The sequence below is a fragment of the Euprymna scolopes genome, chromosome 34 (assembly GCF_053919585.1).
Source record: "Euprymna scolopes isolate OS-2025 chromosome 34, ASM5391958v1, whole genome shotgun sequence".
Taxonomy (NCBI): domain Eukaryota; kingdom Metazoa; phylum Mollusca; class Cephalopoda; order Sepiida; family Sepiolidae; genus Euprymna; species Euprymna scolopes.
This window is the reverse complement of record NC_136515.1, coordinates 2,558,943-2,575,406: the sequence shown is the minus strand read 5'-3', so window position 1 is coordinate 2,575,406 and position 16,464 is coordinate 2,558,943. Positions and strand designations below refer to the sequence as shown.

General features: G+C 35.0%; 1 protein-coding gene across 4 annotated transcripts in view; it reads left to right on the top strand.

The window, feature by feature from the left end:
• LOC145259083 (uncharacterized) overlaps positions 1–16,464 on the top strand; it is a 202,858-nt gene that overhangs the window by 84,295 nt on the left and 102,099 nt on the right. Inside the window, exon 1 of one of the 4 annotated variants that reach the window (XM_080116722.1) lies at positions 14,296–16,464. This exon is cut by the window's right edge and continues 848 nt beyond it. The exons of the other annotated variants lie outside the window; for them this stretch is intronic. The gene's annotated coding sequence lies outside the window, so the exon portion shown is untranslated. Of the gene's footprint in view, positions 1–14,295 lie in introns of those variants that run through there. 4 annotated transcript variants of the gene reach the window in all.

Below are 16,464 nucleotides of genomic sequence, written 5' to 3'. Positions count from 1 at the left end.
TGCCGAGTATTTGCCAAATTCCTGCCAACGCTTGTGAAAAAGGTATGTTCCTAATTTCGGACCCATATTGAGGCAGTGATTGAGGCTGAAGACGGCTACATTGAATAAATGCCAGCTCTACTACATAATCAAGTTACCTGAATTGATTTTTTTTTCAATAAAAGCTTTAAAATAAAATTGTTGTTTTCTTTAGACACTTTTATTCTTCTACCCTGTATCTTTACGTTGTCTTTTAATTATATTTCGATTTCATTTGCCGTTCAAACAACGTTTTTTTTTTTTATGCAGAAACAATTATATATTTCAATCTCAATAAGCAGATTAATCATTTCGTGAAATTTCATTTATTAATGAGTATTTTTTTTTTTTTTTTGATAATTGCGTTTAATTATTTGTGGATGAATCTATCGACTTCAAAATAGATTCCTATTTATAGAATTTAGGAAATCAAATGTCCTCCCGCTGAAGAAAGTCCAATCCTAACCCTTATCGTCAGGGAGAGGGGTGGAGGGGTCCTCTGAAAACATGGTAGTGTCAGAGCTGTGTCTGCAATTCTGGTCCATTGCATGATGATCCATGGCGTACGAGTTTGGCATTAAGCGATATTAGATTTTATAATGACAATGATGATGATGATGATGATGACGACGACGATGACGACGACGATGACGATGATGATGATGATGATGACGACGACGATGATGATGATGATGACAATGATGATATGGACGACTGGCGCTAACTGAAAGCCTACAATACAATTATACCATCTTCAGGTGGAAGAGATACTACCCTTAGATCCTAGCTAAAAGACCAAGAAGGTATATTTTTGTTTTACGTACGACCCAAAAGCGATATCATGTTTATTCACATATTTAATTTTTTTACATTACGTCTTCGGTGATCGGGAGATCCTATTTATTGGAGGGGAGGGTGGAGGGTGGCAGCACGCTGTGAACATTAAATTAGCATATGATTATTCAATTTGGTGCTACGTTGTTGCCTTCTATCCTCGTTTTTAATGATTAGGATCTTATGATCAAATAATTTTTTATCTGGAAACCGTGACACCCACACGTACGTTGACAGTACTACGGTGTTAATCCATAGCTTGTTCGTACAAAAAAAAGGAATAGATAGTTCAAGTCTTCTCTGGGCATAAGCATAACCAATTGTTTTCTGGATGCAGGATTTTTAATAGTTTTTTTTTTACAAAGGAGTCGCCACTTATCATAGCTCAGAGGCCACTCGAGGATAAGGGTTAATGAGTATATAGTAGTGAATGGGACAATATTGCAGTAATCATTAGTAGTGGAAAATTGGTACATTGGATTATTTAAGAGGGCGGCTCATTAAGAACTTGTTTGCATTGGACTTGAAAACGACCATATTGTAGTCAGCTGGAAAGCAGACAAATGGAATAGAGTTTCACAAGCGGGTAATTTTAAGAAGCTTTTTTCATGGAATCCACGTTTAGGTTTAGACACAAATAAAGAGTGCGGAAATTGATGATAGTGTTTTAAGCTAGACAAGGATTTTTCACAAAAGTTTGGCAAAGGGGGAACCTTAGATTGGAAATCAGACGAGCACTTGCCATGAAAATAGCGATAAAGCTGTGAGAAAGAGCTTGCAAGGAAGAGAAAATGGCATCCCTACTAGGTTACAAAGTCTATTTTGAACTATTTCAAGGTACGATAAGGTGATTCTAGCAGCTCCTGCCCAGATATAGCAACAATAGTCCATTCTTGGACATACTTGGATCTTATACAGGTAGAGAACTGCATCAGCAGTGAGATAGCTACTGAAGCAGTAGAATGATCTCACCATTTTTCCAGTGATCTTGACAACAGATTTGATGTATGTGTTCCATTTCAGATCAGGAGTAAAGGTCAGACCCAAAAGCTTGTCAAAACATGGAGCCTTCCCAAGATAAGAGCCGTTCATTTCAATTGATGCCAGACGGGGATCAGAGCATTGAAGATATAAAAATAAAAGCTTTGTTTTGGATGCATTAAAAGTAATCAACCACCTCTTTCCCCATTGCATCACATGATCAAGATCAGAGAAGAGAGAATCAAATTACAGCCTTTGAAGTGTTGCCATGCATTGTGGTGTTATCAGTATAAATGTGATTTGGGAGATCATTGATGAAGATCAGAAAGAGAGTTGGGCCCAGGATGGAACCCTGAGAAAAGCCAGAAGCTAATTAATAGTATTCTTTTAGCTCATAAGGGGGAGACCTGTATCTTTCAGCTAGTTAGAGGGAAAAGGGGATTTCAGGGCAGAGATCTGCACCTCTAGCATGCCAGAGGGAAAAGTCTCTGATTTGCAAGGCACCTGGTTTTTATAAAATCAGTATTTCTCCTTCCTTCTCTGAGATTGCCATTTTCTCTTTTCCCTTTTTTCTTGCTCTTTCTTCTAAAATCTCCTTCTCTTTTCCTCTCCCCCCCCCCGAAAAAAATTGATCATCAACTATTTTGTTCTTTTACAATCTCCTTTTCTAAGATTATTCAAATTATTTTTTGTAATGTCAATTTTCTGTGAGAGGTCTCCATTGATATGTGTTTATTGCCCCATTGCAGCAAAACGCGTTACAGTAGAATTCCGGGATACAGCCTTAATCCGTTCCGGGGTTGGTGAAATCGACGTATGGCAGGGCCAAAGCAAAATTTTATACAGTGCATATAAAAAAATTAGTAACAAAATACAGTACAGTATATAACACACATGTATATAGTCAAATACCATTATAAATAACAGCATAAAAACATTTAGATTCGCCATGAAGGAAGTATGCGTCACATTTGGGCTGGTGCATCTGCTACTACTCTCACTACTAGACAGGGTTCAAAACAGAGTCACCAACCTGATAGGTCCTGAACTATCATCTAAGCTTCAGCCTCTGTCCCATCGATGAAATGTTGCATCCCCCTGCCTGCTCTACAAGTACTTTAATGGTGAATTCTCTGACAAACTGCAAGCACTTGTATCCCCTCGACAAAAATACCCCCGACAAACCTGACAAGCAGCTAAATCCCACCCCTACACAGTAGAGATCCCGAGATGTAAGAGAGCTTTCTACTCCAGTAGTTTCTTCCCCAGAATTGCAAGACTTTGGAACTCCCTTCCGGATCCCTGCTTCCCCAACTGTACTGACATGCAGAAGTTCAAGTGTAATGTGAACAGACATCTTGCTGCTCAACTCCCTACTTAGTACTTCTTGTAGCTTATGTCACTGATAGTATCCCCCTACATCAAAGTGACAATGTGCCTTGTTTTGGGTGAAAATGTAATTAAAAATATATATATATATATATATATATATATATATATATATATATATATATATAATAAGAAATATTTAAGGAGTTATAAAATACAAGAATAAAATCTTTGAAATATTAAAAAAAAAATATTTAAAAAAACAACGAAGACCTGAAGAATAGTTGGCCGAAACGTTGTGAAACAACTAAGAAAGATGAGGATAATAGTCTGCGATAAATAAATTGATAAATAATACTCATCTCATTAATGAATTCCAATTAAAATAATATATATATATATATATATAAACCATATTTAAGATATAGTAAGGGGGAAAGAGTGATACATACGTTAGATAGGAAGGAAAAAATAGGGAATAAAATTGGAAGGGTAGTATATATATATATATATATATATATATATTACTTGTTTATTGTTATATAAACATGCTCACATCCCACTGCTACAAATAGCCACTTGTTTCAATCAAACAACAGATATCATCAGGCAGCGACTTGACTATTCAAAAGTTCAATGAATAATCTATTCATTGAACTTTTGAATAGTCAAGTCGCTGCCTGATGATATCTGTTGTTTGATTGAAACAAGTGGCTATTTGTAGCAGCGGGATGTGAGCATGTTTATATAACAATAAACAAGTATTATCAGCTCTTTTTATTGAGCACTATCTAACAACCTCGTTGAATTCATTAGTCCATTACTTTTGAATATAAAAAAAACCCGAGTATATATATATATATATATATATATATATATATATATATATATATATATATATATATATATATATACAGGGTGTCCATAATGTCCGTGTGCACTTTAAAAAATTTATAACTTTATTTGTATTTGCAATAGAAATAATCTTTAAAATGGATTTGAAAGAAGTAAATCTATCTTTTTTAAGCTTTTATTGAAATTTTATTTAACTTTCCACATGCCCTCCATCATTAACAATACAAAGGGTAATACGATTTTGCAGTTCACGAAAAACATTTGCCAAATGATTTATAGTAATGCCTGAAATCACATTAGTTATTCTAGCTTTCAAATCTTCCAATGAACTAGGTTTGGTTGCATACACAATTGTTTTCACATGTTCCCATAAAAAAATCTAATGGAGCCAAATCTGGCGAACGTGGAGGCCAATGAAATGGTCCGCCTCTTCAGATCCATCTGTTAGGAAATTCCTGATTTAGAAACTGTCTAACACGCCGAGCAAAGTCACAAGGAGCTCCATCTTGTTGAAACACTGTATCATATTTCAAGTTTAATTGTTCAAGTTGCGGAATAAAGTAATTCTGCAACATATCTAAGTAGCTGTCACTGTTAATAACACGATATTCAAAAAAATATGGCCCTATGATTTGATTTATTCCCAAAGCACACCACACATTACCTTTAAGAGAGTCCCTTTCATGTTCAACAGTTTCATTTGGATTTTCAGTTCCCCAAATTCGGCAATTATGCCTGTTGACCTTGCCACTAATGTGAAATGTTGCTTCATCAGAAAACAGTAAATTACTCACAAATGCATTATCATTGCAAAGTTTTTCATTGAACTGGTGACAGAAAGTTAGCCGTGCATAATAATCCTCTTCTAACAACTGTTGATGTAATTGAATTTTGTAAGCTTTCATATGAAGTTTTGCCCGCAGAACCTTATGCACAGTAGACTTTGGCAGCCCGAGCTCCAATGATGCCCGTCTTACAGACTTTCATGGACTTGCAGTAAAGGATTCTTCTATGGAAGCAACACTTTCGTCACTGACACATGGCCTTCCAGACCGTGGTTTATCATGGACAGAGCCTGTCTCTTTAAATTTTTTCATCCATTTAACAATGGTGTTCCTATATATATGTGTGTGTGTGTGTGTGTGTGTGTGTACAGTACAACCCGAAATACGGCATTAAAAATTAGAAACAAAATACAGTACGATATATAATACAATATTTTAAATAACACCGGTGGCCAGAAAGTGGGTGCTCATTTTACGTTAAATTTATAAAGAAAAGTGATCCCCATTTTTTGAAAAAGTAATTTCTTTATATGAAAAGTATTTCTTGGCGCCACTTTTAATTGTTATATTCGTTTTCAGCATACCCAAAAACCTACAAAAAGTCGTCATTGTAAAAGTTTGTTTTTTGTAGGCGGGGGGGGGGAGGAAGTTGGAAAGAATCCTGACATTGATCGAATGGGCCATGTCAAGGTTGCCAACATCCATAAGTGAAAGTGATTCTAAGGAAAAAACTGGATTCGAACTTTGCATCCTCAGTTTGTCATTCGGTTCCGTTAACCACTTGACCACCGTCACCTTCCTGCTTTTGTTGTTGGTGTTGTTGACTTTACGGTGTACTTCTCTTGTTGATTTCTGCAGTCTGTGTCACGTGATACTTTCGAAGGCCGGATGCAAGTGATACGGCGCCGAGGTTGATGTTGATTTATTGTTGGAAGCTGACTAAACGGGGAAGGGGATGAATGTCTCGCACAGACAAATCCACAGCTAATACAATTATCGAATCTCGTAAAACAACGCTCGAAAGATTCTATTACAGTGGTTGTACGCAAATGACCTAACGTGAATTAATTTCTGACATTTATGCAATTTATATTTCCGGCAGTGTTATTAGGCACGTTTTGTACAGAAATTCACTCGATCGAAAATCAAAAAAAGTCCGATCTTAGAAATAGTCGTTCTTCTCTTATAGATAAAAAAAAAAAAAAAGAAATTTTACGGGGGAATATTTTATGTTACACCGGTGTAACCTTGTCCGGTGTAACGTCAAATATTCCCCTGTAAAATTTCTTTTTTTATCTATACAAGAGGAAAGACTATGTTTAAGATCGTCAAGCCCAAATATCAGCTGACGTGATATTGTAAACAAACACAGACGGAATTTGATGAACGACATTATCATTATTTATTTATTTATTTATTTATTATTTTTTATTATTTATTATTATTTTAGTGAATTAGTCGACCGGGCAAATATTCCTCATAAGATATAATATATAATAGAGGATTGATTCTATAATAATACATATGCAATCTGCATGAATTAAAATATCATGTTTAAGCGTATTGTACGATTGGGCAACGCTGGGCGTCCAACTAGTATATATATATATAAAAGTGAGAATGTGCATGTGTGCGTGAAAACAAATCTTAGCCTATATACTGAACGAATTTTTGATCTACAAACTTGAAATTTGGTATATATGGTATTCAGACATGTGGAAAACATTTTAGTCGGTTTTTATTCGGCAAAAAGGCTGCTAAGGCTGTTGCAATAACGCAAATTTATTTGCAAATGTTATCGAAAGAGGTGGATTGTACTGGAAATCTAGGGAGACTTGTTGTCACTCAGCTTCCAGGGAGCACCACAGTTGTTTTCAAGGAGAGATCTTTTATGACCTGTGAGCCAATAATAATGCAGCAAACTATCCCCAAAAGAATATAGAAATATGCACGATCAAGTGGGGAAGGCAATACACACGGAATTATGCATCTTGAACACACAGACAAATGCTACAAACAAAAGCAGCAGTACTTGAAAATGAAAATCATAAAATCCTATAAGACATGGATATACAAACAGATAAACCCATCCAAGCAAGAAGACCAGATGTGGTAATAGTTAGCAAGAAGGAAAAGTCCTGCCAGATTGTAGATTTTGCCGTTCCAGCAGTTCACAGAGTGAAGTTCAAGAAGACGGAGAAGCGGAGCAAATACACGGAACAGGTCAGAGAGCTCAAAGGGATCTGGAAAATAAAGAAAGTGAAGATAAAACCACTAATAGTAGGAGCACTAGGAACAATACCGAAAAACTTTGAAATAATAATGGGAGAGATTGGAATCAGAGGGATGGCTGAGAAGATACAACGGATAACAATAATTAAAATGACTGAAATATTAAGGAAAACCCTTGAATGCGGAAACTAACAGGTACAAGCTTGAAATACAGAAACTGCTACGGATGTAAAGCACAAAGGAATCATGAAAATTAAAACTGTATAGCTAAACCGCCTGTACTCTGCCTTCCGCCCCACCCACCTTTTTGTGTGTGTGTGTGTGTGTGTGTGTGTGTGTGTGAGAGTGTGTTACCATAAACTGATGTCACACGAAATAAATGAGGAGGGTCAAGGAGGATGGAAAGACCGAGGAGAGAAAGCACTAGCCAGATCTTTGCTGAACGAGTGCAAAGAGGACTGGGACCTTGGAGAGGCTTATTGCCACCCAAATTCCAGTGAAGACCAATGGTCACTGCCAACGAGAAATCAATGGTAAGCGGCTGTTGCGATAATGCAAATTTGTCTAAAAAGGTTATCAAAACAGGTGGCGAGTAGGTGAAATCTGGGAAGACTTGTTGTCACTCAGACTCCAGAGAACACCACAAACCGTTCTCAAAGAGAAATCTTTGATGATGGCCTGTTTGGAAACTCCTAATGAGTAAATAATAATAATAATATTAATAATAGTTTTTATTCCATTTTCACCCCAAACAAGGCACAGTGCCACTTTGAAGTAGGGAGCGACTATCGGACACATAAGTTGTAGGAACAAGAAGATATCTCACTACTGATGCAATTCTCTATCTATATAAAAGCCAAGTACGTCCAAGGATGGAATACTGTTGCCATATCTGGGCAGGAGCTGCTAAAAACAGCCTATCCTGCCTTGACAGAGTACAAAATAGACTTCGTGGTTTAGTGGGGGATGCCCTTTTCTCTTCCCTGCAACCTCTCTCCCACAGAAGAGACGTTGCGAGCCTATCTTTGTTTTATCGTTGTTTCCATGGCAGGTGCTCGTCTGAGCTCCAATCTCTGGTCCCTCCTCGCAAATCTTTCACGAAAAACACCCGTCTAGCTGAAACCACTGTCAAAAAATTTCCCGCACTCTTTATCTGTGCCTAAATGAAAATGTAGATTCCATGAACAAAGTTTCTTCCTTAGAACTGCACGCGTGTGGAACTCTGTTCCATCTGCTTGCTTCCCACCTGACTACAACCTGGATGTCTTCAAGTCCAACGTAAACAAATTCCTGATGAACCGCCCCCTTAAGTAGACATTTTTATTAAACCCCCACACTAAAGTACTGTACATGCAATAACCCTTATCCCTGAGTGGCTTCCTGGCCTTGATAAGTGGTGACCACCTTGTAAAAAAATTAAAAAAAAGGAACATTATAAAGGGAGATGAGTATCAAGATGTCTGTTCCCATTGCACTTGAACTTCTGCATGTCAGTACAGTTGGGAAAGCAGAGTTTCTTACATCTAGGGATCTCTCTGTGTATGGGTGGGGTTTAGCTGTTTGTCGGGTTTGTTGGAGATATTTATGTCAAGGGGGTACAAGTGCTTGCAGTTCGTAAGAGCATTCATAATTAAAATACTTGTAGAACAGGCAGAGGGATGCAACATTTCGTCGATGGGACAGAGGTTGAAGCCTAGATGACAGTTCAGGACCTATCAGGTGGGCAATTCTCTTTTGAACTTTGTCCAGGAGTTGGAGGGAAGTAGGTTGAAGACATGCGTTGCATGAAAAGAAATGATATGAGAACTTTTCTAGGAGTGAGAGACTAGTAGCAGATGCACCAGCCCAAATATGACAACAATACTCCATACATGGGCAAATGGCGGCCTTGTAGAGGTGCAGGATACTTTCAGGCGTAAGCAGTTTTCTAGCACGGTAGAGAGAGCCCATCTTCTTTGTATCTTTTTTTTTTTTTGCACAGGAATCACCACTTATCAAGACCCAGATGCCACTCGAGAATAATGGTTAATGGGTATACCTTAGTCAATGTGATTATAGCGTAGTAAACATAAGTAGTGGGAATTTTGTAAATTGGATTACTTAGGCGGACGGTTCATCAAGAATTTGTTTACGTTGGACTTGAAGACAATCAGATTGTAGTCAGCTGGAAAGCAGGCAAACGGAACAGAGTTCCATAGGCGTACAGTTCTAAGAAAGAAGCTTTATTCATGGAATCTACGTTTTGATTTAGGCATAGATAAAGAGTGAGAGAAATTATTGATAGTGGTTTCAGCTAGACGAATGTTTTTTGTGAAAGTTGGGGGGGGGCAATATAGATTGGAGCTCAGCCGAGCACTTGCCATGAAAATAACAATAAAGCAGAGACAGGCTCGCAATGTTTCTTCTGTGAGAAAGAGATTGTAGGGAAGAGAAAAGGACATCCCCCACTAGGTTACGAAGTCTATTTTGAACTCTGTCAAGGCAGGATAAGCTGCTTCTAGCAGCTCCTGCCCAGATGTGGCAATATTACTCCACCGTTGACCGTATCTGCTTTTATATAAGTAGAGAATTGCATCAGGAGTAAGATATCTACTGGAGCAGTAGAAGTATCCCACCATTTTTCGAGCGACCTTGGCAATGGATTTGATATATGTGTTCCATTTCAGATCAGGAGTAAAGGTCAAGCCCAGAAGCTTGTCAAAACATGAAGTCTCCCTAAGACGAAAGCCATTCATTTCAATTGATGCCGGATGGACGTCAGAGTGTTGATGATGTAAAGATAAAAGCTTAGTATCTGGCCAACTCATGTTCTCTGTTAACGTTAGGCCGAAGGGTTTGAACAAAGTATTTTCAGGTAATGTATCTTTAGCCATAGCTATTAGTGGTTGAGAAGGTTTCTTGTAATTATTGAAGGAAACAAGCTTAGTCTTGGCAGCATTGAATGTGACCATCCATTTTTGTCCCCATTCCACTACAGATTCTAAAATATATGATTTTTTGAATATTTAAAAATTTGAAAACCAAAACAATGTGATAAGAAGGGCCTAGTGGAGACTTAGGCTGGCGTCTTCAAGTTAACTGTACTTTGCTTCCCTTATCTTATTCTTTAGTCCTCGCATTCCATAATAAAAGGGGAAGAATTGCCGTTTTCTGGGTCAGAATCTGTACATCTAATTTGTTTGAAGCTCTTGTATAAGGGAGGTAACTAAAACCATTACCATTTATTTTTATTTATTTATTTTTATTTATTTTTATTTATTTTTATTTATTTATTTTATTTTATTTTTATTTTATTTATTTTTATTTATTTATTAATTTAATTATTTTTATTAATTTATTTTATTTATTTTATTTATTTATTTTATTTTGTTTATTTTTATTTATTTTTATTTATTTTTATTTATTTTATTTTATTTATTTATTTTATTTTATTTATTTTTATTTATATATTTTTATTTATTTTACTTATTCTATTTATTTATTTTATTCATTTATTTTTATTTATTTTATTTATTTATTTTTATTTATTTTATTTATTTATTTTATTTTATTTTATTTTATTTTTATTTATTTTTATTTATTTTTATTTATTTTATTTATTTATTTCATTTTGTTTATTTTTATCTATTTTTATTTATTTTTATTTATTTTATTTTATTTTTATTTATTTTATTTTATTTTTATTTATTTTATTTATTTATTTTATTTTGTTTATTTTTATTTATTTTTATTTATTTATTTTATTTTTATTTATTTTATTTTATTTTTATTTATTTTATTTTTATTTATTTTATTTATTTATTTTATTTTGTTTATTTTTATTTATTTTTATTTATTTTTATTTAATTATTTTATTTTTATTTATTTTATTTTATTTTTATTTATTTTATTTTATTTTTATTTATTTTTATTTATTTATTTTATTTTGTTTATTTTTATTTATTTTTATTTATTTATTTTATTTTGTTTTCAGGTGCTTCGAGCTATTACGACTGGTCGGCTCGACTGTTTGTCTGCATCCTATAAGCTTTCATAACTAACTAAATGCTATGTATACAAAACATCTCCTTACTAATGACGTCATCAACACGTCTCCTTCAAAATTGTCAGCTCAGCTATGGATATATAGCATAATCACATTGATACACCAGATCCCAGGTCACGAAAGTTAAGCAACGTTGAGCCTGGTCAGAAAATGGGTGACCATTTGGGAATTCCAGGTGCTGTGTGTGTTCTCTGCTTACCTCTGCATTGTTTCATGTCGTCCTGGACTTCTCCTTACCACTAGATTCGAGCAATGCCCTTTCAGGAGAGGCATGTTGGAGATTGCGCAACCCTTGCTGATCAATTTCACATGCAGCTATTCTTACAGGGGGTATCCATTGTCTTTCCAGACTGAATGGAGGGTTCCATCCATAATATAAATCTCACCTGTCTGTTTAAATGTATGTATGTATGTATGTATGTATGTATGTCTCACAAAATATTTCAACAGAAGTGACAGATCCTGACAAGATCGGTATCATTTTGAAGCTCGACGTTTCGGACAACAAATATCGAAAAATTGGCCAAAAACATTAATTCTTTCACCCTAAACTCGTACAAGGAGGGGTCGATTTTTTTTTTTGCTGACATTTTAGCAAGTCATCGTCAACCGTTGGGTTGACTTCGGTTAATTTCAACACTTTTGACTTCCGGTCGCGTCATAGAGACATCGGCTAAGACGTCAAATTTTCTTTCACTTTCTTTTCCGCCTTTGCATCACAAGTTCGAGCCTGCCTGCCTACTTTTTTTTTTTTTGCTCAACACACATCCAAACACCCGGGCAACGCCGGGCTAGTCTATATAATTTGTCATTACTAACAAGCAGAATCCTACTACTGTCGACCAATGCATGCGGGGAAGTGAAACCTGGAAATTGAAGGTTGAAGACATGTGTTGCATGGAGAGAAATGATATTAGAGTGTGTAATGTGAGTGAGACAAGGTTAGATCTGATGACCTCAGAGGAAGAATAAATCTGGAAAACTTAAAAAAAAATTGATTATGTCCACTGATGTCGGCCTAATGCTACGGCTGACAGGTAACTAGAGGATTATTTTTATTAAAATCCTCAGATGGTGCTCCTACCTAAGACGAATCTTTGTAACCTATGGCATACCTGCGGAGTTAGCTTCCGACGGTCGACCCAAGTTTATTTTTAATAGCACTAGGCAATTCCTCATCGATTGGGGTGTTCACCACAGGTTATCCTTGTAGCATTCCTCCACAGCAATTGCAGAGCAGAGATTGGCGTCAAGAATGTAAAACTCATCTTCACGGACAACATAGGCACCAGCGGAATCATCGATACAGATTCATTCCAATGTGCTATGTCGCAGTATAGATGTACGCCAGATCGCGACACCAAGCTGTCACCAGCCATGTGTATCTTTGATCGTTGTATTCACGACTTTATACCCATTATAAATTGTTTTTACCCATTATAAATTGTTTTTACCCATTATAAATTGCTTTTATCCATTATAAATTGTTTTTACCCATTATAAGTTGTTTTTACCCATTATAAATTGTTTTTACCCATTATAAATTGTTTTGTACCCATTAAAAATGTTTTTACCCATCATACATTTTTAAACCCTAGATAAATTTTTATACCCATTATATACATGGAAATTATCGACCACATAACTCATGGCACTTGTCAAGCACATAAAGAAGCCCTACGAAACTGGCACATGCGTTGCCGTTGCGCTGAGGGGCTATTGGAACATCCGCAAAGGCTCACACCACCAGTCGTTGGTAATCATGTATGCATTCAAAACTACGTCGGTCCTTATCCGCGCAAATGGGATAAAACTGGAGTCATGATCGAAGTCTGCCAATTCAATCAATATGCAATAAGCACTGGCGGATCTAGGTGAGTGACACTTCAGAACAGAAAATTCCTGCGAAAGTATATTCCGGTGCAACTTCCGCCCCCAAGACTGACAATCACAGACGACCTTAGATTGCGCTATGCCCCCCCCCCCACTAGGACACTAACAACCGTTGCGGCGACGATGTCACAACATATAGCGGTATCAGAATTTTTGTAGGAATTTTTGACACCCCTAACACGAAACTGCGAATACAATATAAAAATCTCGTAATTTATCTGTTAAAAGTGGGTTATTTATTTTCTTTATGGATTATACTTCCAAAATAAACTATTACAGTTGTTTTAAAAGTAATAGAAATATATATATATATTTTTTTTTAAACAGTAATGAATTTTCCGAACTCAATATTTTTCAATCTTTAAACTTTAAAAATCTATCAAAATTTTTCTATTGATTCTATTTTTACGATATTTTCAGGGTCAGTGTGAAATTTCATGTTCTTTCCAATAAATCGAATATAATATTTTAGACAAACGTTTTTTTTTTTAAATTCACGACCCCCCCCCCCATCCCAATTTTTAAGTGTCTATTAAAAAGTAAATACTTAATATAGTACCTGGAAAGTAAATAATTAATTTACTCACAAATTGAAGAGAAAAGGTCAATACATAATATATTCAAATTTAAAAAAAAAAAAAAGACATCGTGTTCTTTTAGAATTTTACCTGTAAAGTTTGAAGTTTAAAACCTTTTTTTAAACCACGTTATTTGTTTTTTCTTTTTTCTTTTTTTTTTTAATGGAACCTTGGTCCTTGCTCCTTTAATTGAAAAAAAAATTAGGGCTTGAATTACATTTTTCGAGGAGTTATAAGCTTGGAAAGACAGGGGGTCGAATAATTCACGCCTCCCATTTTGTAAATGTCTAATAATAATTAATTTAGACTCGCTTAAGTACATAATTATTTACTCACAAATTGAAGAGAAAAGGTCAATACATAATATATTCAAATTTAAAACAAAAAGAACATATTGTTCTCGTAGAATTTTACCTGTAAAGTCCGAAGTTTAAAACCTTTTAAAAAAAAAACACGTTTTTTTTTTTTTTTTTTTTTTTAATGAAATCTTGGTGCTTGCTCCTTTAATTGAAAAAAAAAAAATTAGGGCTTGAATTGCATTTTTCGAGGAGTTATAAGCTTGGAAAGATGGGGTGGAATTATTCGCTATTTTCACAAAATTTCTGACACCGCTACAACATCAATCAAAGTCACGGAGCCGAAGGTCCGTACTATTCCCCGCCACGGAGTCCTACATAGTAAACCAGCCGGACATCACTCAACCAACTGTTGAAAGCCATGGAATTCCGGATATCCTCATATTGCCAAGCCGACCTCAGAATATACGGCTTTCCAGTCAGCCAACAACCCAGCCCCCCCCCCTTCCGCCTGATGTATGCACACCAAGAAGATCAGACCACGCTAAAACTACACCGAAATGGTTCTGGGATTACATCCTAACAATTGAAAACCCACAGTAATCCTGAGTCACCTCCCTATGTTGAGTCTATTCAACATAGTGTTTTCCTCTGTACACATACGGATTCCCGTCCCTCTTGCCTATTGTTGTCATTTTGTCAGGTTTGGGGATTGTCTCACCTAACATTAGCATCGACACATGCGCAAAGACGTAGGGGAAATAGAGGATTATTATTGTGTAATTCTAACTGTTTTATCTTTACCTCTTTCAGGTCTTTTCATTGTCAGTAGACAATAAACAACTGCTGGACAAATAGATTACAACTTTATCGAGTAACAAAACTATTAAAGTAATGCATGGGGGGTCGGCCGGTGCTTGTTAAGATAGTCGACAGATCGATTTTTTTTCTTCTTTAAATATGTTGTTTTAAGCAAAAACAATATTACACATGTAATTGTCATGTCGAATATAGTATTATATTCAAAAATTGCGAAAAATCACCGAGTAGAAAGTTATTTATAGTCAGAAGTAATTTTTACGAAAAATTGGGTAAAATTGCATTTTTCTTAGATGTTATAAATTAGACAGTAAAGAGACATAATTCGGAACGAATATTTTAGATTACTTGTTCATGGCGTGCAATATTTATTGTTTATAGCAGGGTTTCCCAAAACTGCGGGACACCATGGACTATGGAGTCCCTGAGGAGGAGGAGGACAAAGGTTTTTCATAGAACACTAACAAGATAATTTCTCAAATAAATATGAACAAAATTAATTTTAAATTTTAACACTAACTAATGATAATTTTTACAACCCTTTTTTTTTTTTTTTTGATTAATCAAAAATTGTTGCATTTTTAGTTCATTTATTTTTTTTATTTTCTTTTTCATAAATTGAAACTCTTTGCACTTGTAGTTATGTATCATATCTTTTTCCAGTTAAAAAAGATTTTTAAAAATTAAATGGCCGCAGCCATTTAATTTTTTCATATAAAGCATTTCATTTAAGAAAAGACTTCCAGAGCCCTTCGACCTCACTCACGGAGTTCCACAGCTCCGTGGAGCCTCGGCCGCCGAGATATAGAAGGCCTGTTAACTGAAAAATGCAAGCAGCCAATGTAGGTAAGATTTGTCGAACTGTTACTGTCGATACTATATGACGGCATTAAAAAAAAAAAAAAGAGCATTAAAACATGTTAAAAAAGAAAAGAAAGGAACCCAATTCGGTTAATAATGAAACTGAACTTCATTCAATATAAAATATAAATATTATTGATGTAATTTTAAAGCAATATACAATCTAATACTGATAAAACTGAATTATGAATTTAGGGAACAAACAATTAAAGAAACATAAAACACAAACAATTCTTGGTCTTCGGAGCAAGATCACAGTGTAGTATCTGTTCTGATGCTACAATTCACCTTTTCTGTCCTTGGTCGGTGGAGGAGAAATATTTCATGACTGACACAATTTGGGAAACCCTGGTATATAGCGATAGATGTTTTTTTTTTGTTTGTTTTGTTTTGTTTTGTTTTGTTTTTTACTAAAAACACAAAAGCCGTTGTTCTGTTTGATGAATTTTCGTAATTTTTGGATATATTACTATTTTCGACATGACAAATAAGAACATAATATTGTTTTTGCTTAAAACGACATTTTTTTTCTAATCGCTCTGTTGACTCTATCTTAATAAGCAGTGGATGACCTTATAAAATTCTACGGGGTTTGTTTTACTTTACACACAGATTCGAAAAAGTTATCCAAAAACAAATATATAACAAATAAATGTTACCAAAGGCAAGATAAGTTACTTTTCTACTTAACTGAATAAGTTTTTAGTGTTTTTATTTAATGTAACATGTTTATTTGGTTCGAAAAACCAGTAATGTTGAACGCTACTGGAGAAAAAGAAGAGATGGTCGCGATTTGTTTGAAGACTCGATAATCATTTCAAAATAAGAAATAAAACAAAATGATGGTAGAAACTCACACAATAAATGTCACGGTAACATATATTCAGTGGGTTTCTACCAGAATTTTGCATAATTTTTTAGTTTTAATTCGTTTTCTC